We start from the raw sequence: 16986 nt of genomic DNA on the forward strand, positions 1-16986 counted from the left end.
CTGGAGGATATTGCCATGTATTAATGTTATTATTTTTATGAGTGTACTATTTAATATAATATCTATCTCTTTCAAGTCCCCTATATAGTAAATCTGGTGAAAAGTGAAATTCTTACAGTGCAACTAGATGGCACTTTACATTCACAGTATTTATTACTTTGGCATTTTTGTGTGTTGCAGTAAGGATGTAAGCAGCATTTCCAGTGCAATGTGTAAATTGGTGAATGAATAAGAACTCATCTTAATATCTATATAGTCAGGATGTAACATTTCCTATTGTATGTATACATTAAAAAATTGTCACCAGTAGCAGAACACTGGAAGGGCCATTTACACATGCTTATCACTTAGAAGTGTTTATACACTTGATTGGGTTTTCTATTACTATGAATTTATATATTGAAATATTATGGGCCCAAGTTTCCACATGATTTGCGTCTGATTTTTAGGAGCAACTGGTGGAGAACGGACTATCTTAGAAATCGCAATTCTCCACATTTTTTTTTCTGCAGTTCTAGTCAGTTAGAACAGTTTCACTTTGGAACAGAATTTTTTCTTCAAAAGGGGGCGTGTCCGACCACTGACGCCTGATTTCAAAGTTTCCACAGTGAAAACGTACTCCAAACTAACTTAGAATGGAGCAAGTGAAGATTTTTGTAGAACTGAAAAAACCTGTCTACACATTAAAAAATCAGGCGCAGGTTACAAATTAGGCGTCTAGAACGAGGTGGGGGGGGGGAGGGGAGGGGGGGGGAAGGGAAGTCATTAAATTCTACAATAAATCCTTATTTATACTTATACAAATATTATACAAATAAATCCAACCTGAATAAAAATTTATGAGCAAAGAAAAGATTAAATAAACCATCTTCCTACCTGTGTGAAAGTGCTTCAGTCAGCTCAGCGGTGTGGCGTCGTTCCCGCGAATGGGAGGGAGAGAGGGGCAGTCGGGCAGTAAGCAGGCAGCAAGCAGCCTTCCACTTGAGGTGGAAGCCTTACAGTCAGCTCAGCGGTGTGGCATTGTTCCCGCGAACGGGAGGGAGGGAGGGGCAGTCGGGCAGTAAGCAGGCATTTGTGCAGCCTTCCACTTGAGGTGGAAGCCTTACAGTCAGCTCAGCGGTGTGGCGTCGTTCCCGCGAACGGGAGGGAGGGAGGAGGCAGCCGTTCCCGACGGCGGGCGGGGGGGGGGGAAGGAGGCAGTGAGAAGGCTGCAGGAAGCCTCAGAAGTTGAGCAGCCATTCCCGACGGCAGTGGGGGGAGAGGCCGTTGGGAAACGGCTGCCTCAACTTCTGAGGCTTCCTGCAGCCTTCTCACTGCTGCAAGAAGCCTCAGTGCTGATCATAGAAGGGAAATGTGCTTTTATTAAAAAATGTTCAAAAATTAAACAGCTACAAAGAACTACAAAAATGGGCGAGTGCCAATGTTTCCTTCACACTGCGCGTGCGCGAACGCTCCAACGCGCACGCGCAGCGTTGCCGGCACGAAAAAAACTAATTTAAATGGTACCCGCCCCCTCCCACTTACAAAATCGGTGCGAGTGGTAGGCTCCGCCCCCCTGGGCGCCACGCCAAGCAGACATGGAGTTGCAGGGCGCTCCAGAATCGCGCATTTTTTTTTCAGGCGCTCGTTTTGTAGCGTGTGGAAACTTGGGGCCTATGTACCTAGGTGTGGTACATAATATTTCAATACTGTAACTTCATCTCCAGTATTTTAGTTAAAAGAAAATAGATTTCACACAGTTTAGCTCAGCTTCTACTGGCTGATGGCATTCTGGCACATACCTAGTGCCATAATCAATTTATTGGGCAATATAGCTTCAAAAATCAATAGCACTAGCGTTCACAACACAGTTCTGCGAGAGCAAAATGCAAAGACCATTTCGCTGACAAAGACTACCAACTACATCAACAGTATCAATCCAACAGAAGGCGGGGGGCGGGGGTAACTTAATGACCTCACGGTTCCAGCTAGGAGCCGCTCAAGGTGAAGCCATGACAGTGCCATATGGATACATCACATGGATTAGTTTACCACAAAAAAGACAAAATTAACAGATGCCTGATTTTGTTTTACAGACGTGTACTTGATGCTAACATCTGAGAATTTAAAATTGATATTTTATAATTATCTTTCTGTAATCTCTGCAGAAATTGGGATTATTCACAATGCATGGTGCTGATACTGAATATTCGTTGGAATTAAACTCTCAGTTGTATTTTTCCAGCTATTTCACATTTAATTTCATGGAGAAGTTCTCTTAATCCTGTGTTTGCCAATGACAGTAGGTGGTCTTCAATTGATAGTCATAGTCTGTATTGTCATTTGATTATTTAGGTCTGTCTTTCTATTGCAATTTTATATTCGATGTTAAATAAATACATATTGTTCAAAAAGCGTTTCTAGTATTTTTTTCACTATCTAGTTCATAAAATATAGAGAATGTATTTGAAAAAGACTTACTTTAAAAGTAAAAATGTCAGTGTAATTTGTCAAGTTAAATAAATGAAAGATGCTGATGATCAATTATTAACATCCTGAGCTATGTATGGTGATGGTGGCATAAAATCCTCACTTGGTACAGTTTTTGAGTTGGTTTAATCTGAAGAGTTTTAAAGTATTTAAACGGTAATACCTGGCCACATTTCCTTCAAATTTCAAAGACAACATATGTTATAAATTAATATCAGCTTCAGATACCTTCTCAGATTCAGAAGCATCAGTCATTCCCATAAGCGGACTAAGTATCTTTCTTTTTATGGGTATTGATTTACACTGCCCTGTATTTACTTGTACAATAGCATTAACACAGGACTGCAACAACAGCATTCTCTTGTGTTCTGGATTGGATATTTGTGTCTTTTACACAAATGCAACTTCAATCTTTCCAAAGGCAGATCTAGCAAACACTTGGTAATATGTGGCCAGATACAATTCATTAAGCAGCTTAGAGTGTCAGTTGTGATCAAAACTAATTTATTCTACTCAGCTTCCCGTACATAAAGAAAATAATGACCTTGCCACACTATTTCACGTTTTTGATCTTGTATACTTTCTGTGAAACGCCTAATTATTTTAATGTTTTTTTGGCTTCTGAACAATTTTCTCTTTCATTCCTATGACTCTCTCAATCCTTCCGATCGGTTCTACTATCGTCTATTTTTCAAGTTGCAGCAGTTAAGAAGAGATGAGAACCAATCCGAGCCACCGTGGATTAGCACAACCATCGGGAAGATCACGTGGTTCTCAAAGAAAAAAATATTTTTACTCTCACTGGACAATAGGCCTATTTGCATTCTGTCTTTCACATACATGACATCAAAGAAAAAGAAACACCATAATAGGTAATATTACATAATGTTCACTTAATGTTGGTTACATTAATCAAGGGATACTAAACTACATAATAATCAATGTATACAAGCAGCACATGTAGTCTAGTTGTATCCTCAATAAGAAGTCCTAGTTGTCCCCTTTCACAAAGTCACAGGAGATGGAATTCTACACAAAATTAATGGTATAGTGACTATAGAATGAACAATTCTATATTTTCCTTTATTTCAGTAAGTGTTCTCTTTTGTTCAGGCTAATGAGGGTGTCTTTGGCAAAGACCTCTCCTCCACCCCTCCCCCCCCCAAGCTGGAAGGAGAGCATCAGTAATAAATAACACGATGGTCAGTTCAAATTCAAACCCATTGTCAGTGAGTTCCTTTAAGTTGTAATTTGGCTCAATAGAACAACTGATATCCTGCGGTGCTCACTGGTCATTGAAGGCTTCAAGCAAACGGGCAGACACTATGGCCTGGATATGAACAGGGGCGGTTTATGTAGACGGGTGGGCGGAGTTTTAAATAGGAAACTTTTAATTTCACAGCGTGCATCTTTTGTACTTGACAGGTTTCCCGCCCGGAAGTCAGCCTGATTGACAGGCTTGGCTTCCAGTCGGGAGGGGAGGACTCCAGAGCAGGTATGTCCGATCCACAACCTGAGGGGTATTTGTTGGGGGGGTGCGGGTAAAGGGAGAAGCACTCCTGCTCCTCCTGGCCCACAAGCAGTGCTGTAAAGCAATGTTCGAGATCTGGGAAACCCAGCCAGCAAATGGAAAACCTGCAAAGCAGGTTAAATCAGAGGCTATATTTAAATTGCCAACCCATCTCCTAGAAGCGGGTTGGCTGCCTGCCCCTTGTCCCGCCTGCATTAAACCCGGAAGTGGATTTTAACATTTGACCCAACCCCAACCCACCCATATTTGGGTGTTAAAATCCAGCCCCATATGGCCATTCCTCATGGTCACCCAAGTGTGTACTAAAGATGTAAACATAGGTGAGTAGTCGAAGAAACCTTTCCTAGTGATCTTGGACAACCTGGACTTGTACGTGGCAGATTTTTCCAGACCAACCAAGAGATCGGTCAACCTCCTCATCGGCACAACAGGTGTCCAAAACATAGGCAGTGTTTGGAGGAGGGGGTGGGGAGGAGAGAGGGGAGAGGTGCAATCAAAAGTTGAAGAGCAGCTCCTTCAGATGGTGAAATAGAGGCTGCAACCACTGACCTTAAACACATGGAAAAATGTTTTGTACTGCTTGTGGAATGGATATATAACCAGGGTACCTGTGAAGTGTCTCAAATAAATGTTTGATGTCACTATGCCATGCAGCAATCTCCATCCCAGGTCTCCAGTGGTGCAGGGAAGGAGATGATATGAGGAATAAAGAACCTTCCATTACTTCAATTAATGTCAATGCTTCATATCAGCTGAAGCATGCAATTTAGACAATTGGTATCTTACAAATTTCAATTAGGTAGATTTCTCTAGGTCAAACATTGAAGAGCAAGAGTGTTAGCAGTTGCTGGCTGAACTGTATCTATTTTTAAAATTTGATAAAGTTATTCCTTTTCATTCACTGCTAGATTACAAAGTATCCTCAAATAAGTTCAAATTTACTCCAGGTTGCCCCTGAAGAGCAATTTTAACGAATAAAACAATTGATCAAAGAAAGACAGAGTAGGTGTACAGATATCTCCCTTATAACAATGAGCATTATATTGGCAGTCAGAGGCCCAGTTCCCCTGATTAAGTGTGCCACAGGCCTCCAGTTCAGAATATTGCTGATGCAAGGTGCCCAGATACTTCCAGAATGTAAGCAAGCACATCCATCCAAAGTGCTAAGCACTGTTTCAATCTAATACTAATCTTATTGATATAATTCTCCTTAGAATTGTCTTCATAAGTTAATTGTCTATACCACTTAGTGATGTTGACCTTCAGAAATGGTTTTTCTCTATTTGCGCTCATCATGATAAGGATGCTCCTGCTGGGGATTGGAACATTTTACAACATCATGAAGTGCTCTTCACAGGAGTTCTGAACTGCAATTGGAATTCTACAATTGAAATGTCAGTGTCTTGCTGGGAACAGAGAAATCTAATTAATTTGCCAAGTTAGGGGTTCTCAGGAGAATTTTAATGGGATCCAAGATGCAATGCGGTATGCCATGAGCCAACAGTCTGCATAACAGGCTTCGCACAGTGACACCACTCTACCCATCATGCATTGTAGAAAAGAAAACACAGCATCATGTTTACAGTGGAAAAACACAATAGATTAAAATCAGCAATCCTGCGCCAAAAGAGAGCTCAAGTTGGGATTAGATTCTCTGATTCTTCCTGCTGTTTTCAAATCCTTGCCCCTCCCTGTCTCTGTAACCTCCCCAAGCCCTACAACCCTCCGAGATATCTGCTTTCCTCCAATTCTGACCCCTTGCGCATTCCTGATTTTAATCGTTCCATTGGCAGCTGTGCCTAGGGGGCACAGCCTCAAAATAAGGAGGAGCCAATTTAAAACCGAGTTGAGAAGGAATTTCTTCTCCCAGAGGATTGTGAATCTGTGGAATTCTCTGCCCAAGGAAGCAGTTGAGGCTAGCTCATTGAATGTATTCAAATCACAGATAGATAGATTTTAAACCAATAAGGGAATTAAGGGTTACGGGGAGAGGGCAGGTAAGTGGAGCTGAGTCCACACCCAGATCAGCCATGATCTTATTGAATAGCGGAGCAGGCTAGATGGCCTACTCCTGTTCCTAATTCTTATGTTCTTATTGTTCTTTAGCTGCCTAGGCCCTAAGTTCTGGAATTCCTCCCTAAACCGCTCCATTTCTCCTCATTTGAAACTCTCTTTAAAATCTACGTATTTGATATATTTTAACCATTCTATTAAAAAATTTTATTTGAGCCTATTGGATTTATGAACGTAGCTTAAAACTTTAAAGTTTCTGTGCTAATTTTAGCACGTGAGTATAAAGTGGTGAAATAGTTTTTAATCGCATCTTTTAGTTTTCACTAAATTAGCAAAGATAAGAATTATCCTTTTGTTTCTGTAAATATTAACCAGTTTTCAAAAGTTCCCCAAGCTTCTCATTTGAAACAAATCTGAGGAAATGCAGAAGGTGTACTACTGTTCTATCATTTTTGAAACTCCTGCCAAGCTGGAAGCCATCTGAGAAATAATGAATACATTGCAGACCTTAAAAAAAAATTACGCAGAACATTGTTGATAGTCGAAGTTTAAATCTACATGGATTACTTTTTATGTATGTGTACATTTTCATGCCTGTCTGGAAAATGATTTTGGGATTATACATTTTGGGCTATCTAAGCAATTTATAGTTTACTAACATATCTATGGGCTCAATTTTCCCCAAAGCTTTTTTTTGGCGTACTTGAAGAGTTACGCCCGTTTCTTTGAGGCCCAAGTGTGCCCAAAAAAACGTAAGTTTCCCCGTTTGATTTTGGCGCAGCCTAGCCTGTCCTTTAGTTTTGGGGGTGGAGCCTTGATCTGCACCAAAACAAGCACGTTGCCACGGTAACCAGGGACACAATGAGGGCTGAGGCTGGAAAGTGAAACATACAGCCAACTCGCAACCTGCACAAGCACCTTAAAATACATTGCAGCAACTTACCTCCATTAAATTATTAAAGTTGCCCCCCCCGCCACTCCCAATGCCAATCCCTGCTCCTATCCTAGGCTGAAAGGCCTCCCGCACCTAGCCCTGGCCGAGTGGCCTCCCGATCTGCTCCCCCGCACCTATCCCAAGCCGAATGTCCTCCCGGTCTGCTCCCCCGCACTTATCCCAGGCCGAATGGCCTCCCGGTCCACTTCTCCGCACTTATCCCAGGCCGGATGGCCTCCTCCCTCCTGGTCCATGCACCTAACTATGCCCAAAAGGCTTCCATCCCCCCCCCCCCAAACTCCTTACCCCTCCTGCTGCTGATGTCCGGGCATCTGCTGCACTTGCCGATTTCCTACCTGCGCCAATTTCCTTAACTCACCAGAAGCTTTTTCTACAGAGGCCACATACGCTGGCCTAAGAAGAACTGGAGTAACTCTCAGCTGGCCAAATTCGCCTAACTGGCCAGAATTGGCGCCGGTGGCAGGTTGCGCCCCCTTTGGCTGAAAAAAAACTTACCAAAAAAAAATCGTAACTAATTGAGTTACGCTGGTGTAAATTGATCGGGGATACTTGGGTTTTTTAACTTACGCCAAAAAAAGCAGCCTGCGCCAAAGAAATGGTGCAAATCACTGAGGAAAATTGAGCCTCAGTATATAGTGAAGAATCTGCATTTAACATGTTCAGTAATCACACTTTGTCATTTTTGGCATATTTGTAGTTCTGAATTTCACAGGCCATCTGACAGTGGAACATTACTGTAAAAGAGAGTACAGGTATTTTCAAAAGCAACAGATTTGTTTTCTGTTATTTCATTGTGAACATTTTCACATTTTCTTTTTTCTAAAAGCACTGACTCATGCTGTGGTTCACTGCCATGAATGGCAGCAGCCTTTTTGATCAAGATTCCCATCTGTGTGTGAGCCGAGAAAGTCAAGTACAGTTTTATGAATAAGCAAGTAGAATTGCATAATTTGATCAATAAGCCGCTGGTAAAAATCCACATTAAAATGAAATTTGACATTCACTAACCATAAATCTGGTACTAGAAATAGATTAGAGTACCCTGTATTCTGAAACATATGTTACTATGACCATGAAAATATAATCTATGGAATACAACTGTTCAGAGTTAAGTATTGTTGTAATGGTAGGTTGAGAAAGTGAGATTTTGCATGACGATGTTCAGGTAACATGGAAACATTTCAGAGCTTTATTCGCTTTGAAATTTAAACTGTGATTGATCATTTCCCTCAGGAGACTAATTAACATAGAAACATAGAAAATAGGTGCAGGAGTAGGCCATTCGGCCCTTCTAGCCTGCACCGCCATTCAATGAGTTCATGGCTGAACATTCAACTTCAGTACCCCATTCCTGCTTTCTCGCCATACCCCTTGATCCCCCTAGTAGTAAGGACCTCATCTAACTCCTTTTTGAATATATTTAGTGAATTGGCCTCAACAACTTTCTGTGGTAGAGAATTCCACAGGTTCACCACTCTCTGGGTGAAGAAGTTCCTCCACATCTCGGTCCTAAATGGCTTACCCCTTATCCTTAGACTGTGACCTCTGGTTCTGGACTTCCCCAACATTGGGAACATTCTTCCTGCATCTAACCTGTCTAACCCCGTCAGAATTTTAAATGTTTCTATGAGGTCCCCTCTCATTCTTCTGAACTCCAGTGAATACAAGCCCAGTTGATCCAGTCTTTCTTGATAGGTCAGTCCCGCCATCCCGGGAATCAGTCTGGTGAACCTTCGCTGCACTCCCTCAATAGCAAGAATGTCCTTCCTCAGGTTAGGAGACCAAAACTGTACACAATACTCCAGTCTGAATTCATATATTTATGAAAAGAAAGAACTTGATGGCCTTTTTTTTGTTCCACATTTATTTTGCTCTTAAATCAAATTGAATCTGAATGTTTGCCATATTAATCTGAAACTAGTCCAAGTTAGTTAATTTACTGCTTATCCCTGCTGATACAATGAAATCTTCTCACATCCAATAAACTGGGATGGACTGAAAACTGGTTTACAAGGTTCCTTCAATCGTGTTCAAAGACATCCCTACCGGCTTATACTACCTTGTTGAAAGAAAAAAAAGAAAGGCTTTCATGTCCTCAGGATATCTCAAAGTGCTTCACAGCCAATTAATTAATTTTGATATGTAGTCCCTGTTGTTATACAGCCAAACGATTACAGGGTGCCACAAACAGCATTGAGACAAATGACCAATTAATCTGGAGGGCTGAATGTTCAAAAAACATCAGGGGAACTCCCTTTTTTAAAAAAAAAAGCCATAAGATCTTTTACATCCCCCTGAATGGACAGATGGGGCCCTCTGGTTAATGTTTCATCCCAAAGACGATGAAGGCATAACTGGGCACGAGGCCCCTTCGGGTTCCATGATGGCGTCCCCGGTGTGCGCGCGCACACTTCTTACATGAAGCGTGCGGATGCCATATTGGTAAACGGGTTAGCACACGCCACTTAACATCCACTAGAAGTATGCAGAGCAGGCCGATCAGATCATGACATCAATCAGTGTGCAATGCTGATTTGACACTAGCGTTGCCATTTTGGAGCTCCATGCTCCATCTGACGCCCTCACAACCTTGCACAGCTGAACACAATGTTAAGCAGCATGAAGGACCTCACCCCACCAGCGCTACTTAAAAGGGATCATCAACTACTTACAGGTTAGTTTAAGGTTTATTTCTTCTGGCTCATTCTACAGTTCTACACATTTTTGGTGCTTTCCATGGTTGTTTCAAATTTCAGAAGTCTACAGCAAGTAGTGTAGCAAGTACTGAAGAACTTTTTTTTTTGTTGACTTCAAGGTTTCTGCACAAACCAGTTACTCCCATACATGGATTCACTAGTGGGCCTTTCTCTTGGAATTGAGAATGATGGAGAGAGTGAGCAGAGGCTATGAGGAGCTGCTATAAGGAGGGATGAGGAGAAAGGCTCTCAGCAGGAGGCCAGGGTGTTCACGCAGCAATTTTTCTACCTGAACTTCAGTGACGACCAATGATTGAGGTGTCTGCACTTCACTAAGGAAGTGGTCACTGAAATCTGCCAACTACTGCGCCCATAACTCCAACCTTAGAGCAGGGCAAGGACCACATTGCCAGTGGCTGTGAAGCGACTGTGGCTATTAACTTTTATGCAGGCTGCTGGAGATGAGCAGAGGCCACACAGAGCAGGACAAGTTGCTAGAAGAGGGTTGAGGAGAAAGGGAGGAAGGCTCTCAGCAGGAGGCCATATCCACACACGGTGCTCAGGGAGCAATTCTCCTACATGAACTTTAGGAACGACCAATGTTTGAGGTGACTGCATTCCATTAAGGAGGTGGTCATTGGAAACTGCCAACTATTGCAGCCACAACTCCAATCTCAGAACAGGGCAAGGACTGTTTGGCCAGTGGCTATTAACTTTTGTGTGTCTGGGCTTCCAGGCTGCTATTAGAGATATTAGCAACATCTTGCAATTTGCAGTATACTGTTGCATAAAGGAGGTCACTGAGGCTCTCTATTCAAAGAGAGATAACTTTTATTCCCTCTTATCAGAGAAAAGCAGCGAGCATAAGAGTTTGCAAGGATTGTAGGCTTCCCCATAGTGCAAGGTGTCGTTGACTGCATGCACATTGCTTTGCCTGCGCCTCATGTCAACTCTGCATGTACCAGAACCACTCCCTCAATGTCCAGCTGATGTGAGACCACAGGCAGCGCATCATGCAACTCAATGCCCTGTATTTCCTGGCAGCAGTCATGATGCGTTCATTCTGTGGAATTCTGCTGTGCCATCATGGCAAGCTACAGGGTGACGAGGGCTATCCACTGGCGATATGGCTTATGACACCGGTTCATAACCTATGTACACGTGTGCAGCATGCATACACCCGAGCCATACTGCCACAAGACATTTGATAGAACAGACCACTGGCAGCCTGATGCAACGATTCCACTGCCAGGACCGCTCTGGAGAAACCCTGCAGTACTCCACTGAGGGTCTCGAGATTTGTTGTGGTATGTTGCATGCTGCATGACCTTGCCACCATGAGGGAACAGCCCTTGCCATCAGCTATCAGGTGAGGAGCATGAGGAAGAGGAAAAGGAAGGGAGGCTGCAACCTCGATAACCCCTTTCTGCCCGGGCTGTACGTGAAGAACCAATTCAACTATGGTACCAGTAACCTCAACTGCAATTCTCCATTCATCAACAGTCTCTCATTCCTTACCTTCCTTCTGTCACTAAGCATTACATCATTCTCTTGGTCACAATACAAAAGTAAAAATCAACACAAAATACACATTCCGAACCAACTTTATAAACTAAATCATGTCATATTGCATACAAAGTTAAACTAATCAGCCTCATGCATTCCCTTAGTGTCTGTTTTCCGTGTGCCTTTGCCTGCCCTAGTGTCCCTACGAAGTGTGACCCCCAGTGCCTGGTGAAAGGCTGCTGACGTTCAGTGGAGGAGACTGCAGATGGCCTAAGACGACCTTGAGCAGCTCTGGGCCTAGAAGGTCTTGCTTCAGACTGCATCATCATGGCATGAGTGACAGGCAACAGCAAGGGTACTGGCAAAGTGGCAGGGGTGGGAGCATAAATGCTGTCATCCTGAGAGAGGACAGCAGTTTTATGCGGGTACGGTAGCATAGTGGTTATGTTACTGGATTGGTAATCCAGAAACCTGGACTAATAATCTGGAGACGTGAGTTCAAATACCACCACGGCATCCGGGGGAATGTTAATTCAGTTCATTAAATAAATCTGGAATTATAAAGCTAGTTTTAGTAATGAAACTACTATAAAACTACCAAATTGTTGTAAAAGCACGACTGGTTCAGTCAAGGAAACCTGCCACTCTTACCCGGTCTGGCCTATATGTGACTCCAGACCCACAGCAATATGGTTGACGCTTAACTGCCCTCTGAAATGGCCCAGCAAGCCACTCAGTTGTACCAAACTGCTATGACAAAGTCAGCACTGTGGGAGTACCTTCACCACAAGGACTGCAGCAGTTCAAGAAGGCAGTTCACCACCACCTTCTCAAGGGCAATTAATGATGGGCAATGAATGCGGGCCTGTCCAGCGAAGACTGCATCCCATGAACAAATACATTTTTTTAAAGTTTAGTGCTCCATGGAGCCACTACCATTCCCCCGGGGTGGCGCCTCAGCAATCCTAGTAATCTGTTGGAGCACAGATTGCTGGATGGTTGTGACCTGCTTCAAGCCCCTTTGAAGACTGGTATCTGGAGACATGATGACAGCAGCCTGAGCCTCTACTGCAGCACTCAGATGACGGGTGGCTACTGCTTGTGCTGCAATGGAAGCTGAAACATCGTCCATCAGACTCTGTGTCATGGTTGGTTCCACAAGTGTTGATGGAGACATGGCTCCAGGTTGACCAAGGATGGGAACTCAACATCCAGGGGTATTCAACATTCAGGAAGGATAGGCAAAAAGAAAAAGGAGGTGGGGTGGCATTGCTGGTTAAAGAGGAAATTAATGCAATAGTAAGGAAGGACATTAGCTTGGATGATGTGGAATCTGTATGGGTGGAGCTATGGAATACCAAAGGGCAGAAAACGCTAGTGGGAGTTGTGTACAGACCACCAAACAGTAGTAGTGAGGTTGGGGACAGCATCAAACAAGAAATTAGGGATGCGTGCAATAAAGGTACAGTAGTTATCATGGGCGACTTTAATCTACATATTGATTGGGCTCACCAAACTGGTAGCAATGCGGTGGAGGAGGATTTCCTGGAGTGTATTAGGGATGATTTTCTAGACCAATATGTCGAGGAACCAACTATAGAGGGCTGGCCATCCTAGATTGGGTGATGTGTAATGAGAAAGGACTAATTAACAATCTTGTTGTGCGAGGCCCCTTGGGGAAGAGTGACCATAATATGGTAGAATTCTTTATTAAGATGGAGAGTGACACAGTTAATTCAAAGACTAGGGTCCTGAACTTAAGGAAAGGTAACTTCGATGATATGAGACGTGAATTGGCTAGAATAGACTGCCGAATGATACGTAAAGGGTTGACGGTGAATAGACATTTAAAGATCACATGGATAAACTTCAACAATTGTACATCCCTGTCTGGAGTAAAAATAAAATGGGGAAGGTGGCTCAATTGTGGCTAACAAGGGAAATTAAGGATAGTGTTAAATCCAAGGAAGAGGCATATAAATTGGCCAGAAAAAGCAGCAAATCTGAGGACTGAGAGAATTTTATAATTCAGCAGATAAGGACAAAGAGTTTAATTAGGAGGGGGAAATTAGAGTATGCGAGGAAGCTTGCTGGGAACATAAAAACTGACTGCAAAAGCTTCTATAGATATGTGAAGAGAAAAAGATTAGTGAAGACAAACGTAGGTCCTTTGCAGTCAGATTCGGGTGAATTTATAATGGGGAACAAAGAAATAGCGGACCAGTTGAACAAATACTTTGGTTCTGTCTTCAGAAGACACAAATAACCTTCTGGAAATACTAGGGGACCGAAGCTCTAGTGAGAAGAAAATCTTAGTGAGAACTGAAGGAAATCCTTATTACGCGGGAAATTGTGTAAGGGAAATGGATAGGATTGAAGGCCGATAAATCTCCAGGGCCCTGATAGTCTGCATCCCAGAGTACTTAAGGAAGTGGCCCTAGAAATAGTGGATGCATTGGTGATCATTTTCCAACAGTTCATTAACTCTGGATCAGTTCCTGGAGGGTAGCTAATGTAACACCACTTTTTAAGAAAGGAGGGAGAGAGAAAATGGGTAATTATAAACCAGTTAACCTGACATCAGTAGTGGAGAAAATGTTGGAATCAATTGTTAAAGATGAAATAGCAGCGCATTTGGAAAGCAGTGACCGGATCGGTCCAAGTCAGCATGGATTATGAAAGGGAAATCATGCTTGACAAATCTTCTAGAATTTTTTGAGGATGTAACTGGTAGAGTGGACAAGGGAGAACCAGTGGATGTGGTGTATTTGGACTTTCAAAAGTCTTTTGATAAGGTCCCACTCAAGAGATTGGTGTGCAAAATTAAAGCACATGGTATTGGGGGTAATGTATTGACGTGGATAGAGAACTGGTTGGCAGACAGGAAGCAGAGAGTCGGGATAAACAGGTCCTTTTCAGAATGGCAGACAGTGACTAGTGGAGTGCCGCAGGGCTCAATGCTGGGAGCCCAGCTCTTTACAATATACATTAATGATTTAGATGAAGGAATTGAGTGCAATATCGCCAAGTTTGCAGATGACACTAAGCTGGGTGGCGGTGTGAACTGTGAGGAGGACGCTAAGAGGCTGCAGGGTGACTTGGACAGGTTAGGTGAGTGGGAAAATGCATGGCAGATGCAGTATAATGTGGATAAATGTGAGGTTATCCACTTTGGTGGCAAAAATACTTGTGTATCTGTAAAGCATGCACTCCCATGTTCCGCCACCAAGGAGCTCATCCCCTGAAGTCCCAAGGGATCCCAGCATCCCATGGGAGCCCTGTATATAAGCCAGCCCTAAGGCCTGTTCCTCACTTTGGAGTGTCTTATTAAAGACTGAGGTCACTGTTACTTTAACCTCCCTGTGTGCAGCCTCATCTGTCTCAGGAACACAATAACTGATGTCGAGAATACAAATCCAACGCAAAGATGTAGCAAACTGTGGGCATCCTGGAGAAGTTCTTGGAGGGTGAGGACTGGGAAGCCTATGTTGATCGGCTCGACCAGTACTTTGTAGCCAACGAGCTGGACGGAGAAGAAATGCTGCAAAAAGGAGAGCGGTCCTCCTCACAGTCTGCGGGGCACAGACCTACAGCCTCATGAAGAATCTTCTGGCTCCGGTGAAACCCGTATGAGGAGCTATGTACAGTGGTTCAGGAGCATCTTAACCCAAGGGAGAGCGTGCTGATAGCGAGGCATCGGTTCTACACGTGCCAGCGATCTGAAGATCAGGAAGTGGCAAGCTACGTCACCGAGCTAAGGCGACTTGCAGGACAATGTGAGCTTGATGGTTACCTGGACCAAATGCTCAGAGACTTTTTTGTACTGGGCATTGGCCACGAGACCATCCTACAAAAATTTTTGACTGTAGAGACACCGACCCTCAGTAAGGCCATTGTGATAGCACAGGTGTTTATGTCCACCAGTGATAACACCAAACAAATCGCTCAGCACACAAGTACTAGCAATGTTCATAAATTAACTGGAACTGTGTTTGCGAGCAGAAATGTACAGGGCAGAAACCACAAGTCTGCAACTGCCAGCAGGCCTCAGGTGACCAGATGACTCAGAGTCCCCAACAAAAGATGAATGCAAGGCAATTCACACCTTGTTGGCGTTATGGAGGCTTCCATTCAGCCTATTCATGCCGCTTCAAAGGGTATGTTTGCAAAAGCTGTGGAACAATGGGGCACCTCCAACGAGCTTGCAAACGAGCTGCAAGCTCTGCAAAACCTGCTAACTACCATGTGGCAGAGGAAGATCGGCCCATGGTGGATCAAAGCAATTTCAAGTCTCAGAGAGAGGAGGCAGATGAAGTACACGGGGTGCACACATTTTTGACGAAATGTCCACCTATAATGCTAAACGTAAAATTGAATGGTGGTTAGTGGTGTGCCATAGGGATCGGTGCTGGGACCACAACTGTTTACAATACACATAGATGACCTGGAAGAGGGGACAGAGTGTAGTGTAACAAAATTTGCAGATGACACAAAGATTAGTGGGAAAGCGGGTTGTGTAGAGGACACAGAGAGGCTGCAAAGATATTTAGATAGGGTAAGCGAATGGGCTAAGGTTTGGCAGATGGAATACAATGTCGGAAAATGTGAGGTCATCCACCTTGAGAGAAAAAAAACAGTAAAAGGGAATATTATTTGAATGGGGAGAAATTACAACATGCTGCAGTGCAGAGGGACCTGGGGGTCCAAGTTAGTTTGCAGGTGCAGCAGGTAATCAGGAAGGCGAATGGAATGTTGGCCTTCATTGCGAGAGGGATGGAGTGCAAAAGCAGGGAGGTCCTGCTGCAACTGTATAGGTTATTGGTGAGGCCGCACCTGGAGTACTGCGTGCAGTTTTGGTCACCTTTCTTAAGGAAGGATATGCTAGCTTTGGAGTGGGTACAGAGACAATTCACTCGGCTGATTCCGGAGATGAGTGGGTTACCTTATGATGATCGATTGAGTAGACTGAGTCTTTACTCGTTGGAGTTCAGAAGGATGAGGGGTGATCTTACAGAGACATTTAAAATAATGAAAGGGATAGACAAGATAGAGGCAGAGAGGTTGTTTCCACTGGTCGGTGAGATTAGAACCAGGGGGCACAGCCTCAAAATACGGGAGAGCCAATTTAAAACCGAGTTGAGAAGGAATTTCTTCTCCCAGAGGGTTGTGAATCTGTGGAATTCTCTGCTCAAGGAAGCAGTTGAGGCTAGCTCATTGAAGGTATTCAAATCACAGAAAAATAGATTTTTAACCAATAAGGGAATTAAGGGTTACGGGGAGCAGGCGGGTAAATGGAGCTGAGTCCAGGGCCAGATCAGCCATGATTTTGTTGAATGGCAGAGCAGGCTCGAGGGGCTAGATGGCCTACTCCTGTTCCTAATTCTTATCTACCCGTAGCCATGGAACTGGACACTGGCACTAGCTAATCCATCATGAGTAAAAAGATGTTTGAGAGAATGTGGTGCAACAAGGCACTCAGACCAGCCCTGAGCCCCATCCACACGAAACTGAGAACATACACCAAAGAGCTTATCACTGTCCTGGGCAGCATCATGGTCAAGGTCACCTACGAGGGCACGGTGCACGAACTGCCACTCTGGATTGTCCCGTGCGATGGCCCCACACTGCTTGGAAGGAGCTGGCTGGGCAAAATCCACTGGAACTGGGATGACATCCAAGCGCTATCACATGTCGATGAGGCCTCATGTACCCAGGTTCTTAACAAATTTCCTTCCCTTTTTGAGCCAGGCATTGGAAACTTTTCCGGGGCGAAGGTGCGAATCTACTTGGTCCCAGAGGCATGACCCATTCACCAC

At 43.8% G+C, this 16986-nt stretch overlaps 1 long non-coding RNA gene across 2 annotated transcripts in view; it reads left to right on the forward strand.

Moving 5' to 3' along the window:
- LOC139280816 (uncharacterized) overlaps positions 1-16986 on the forward strand; it is a 149756-nt gene that overhangs the window by 87802 nt on the left and 44968 nt on the right. Inside the window, exon 5 of one of the 2 annotated variants that reach the window (XR_011596776.1) lies at positions 181-1150. The exons of the other annotated variant lie outside the window; for it this stretch is intronic. This is a non-coding gene — a long non-coding RNA (uncharacterized lncRNA). Of the gene's footprint in view, positions 1-180; positions 1151-16986 lie in introns of those variants that run through there. 2 annotated transcript variants of the gene reach the window in all.

Source organism: Pristiophorus japonicus, chromosome 15 (assembly GCF_044704955.1).
Source record: "Pristiophorus japonicus isolate sPriJap1 chromosome 15, sPriJap1.hap1, whole genome shotgun sequence".
Lineage (NCBI taxonomy): Eukaryota > Metazoa > Chordata > Chondrichthyes > Pristiophoridae > Pristiophorus > Pristiophorus japonicus.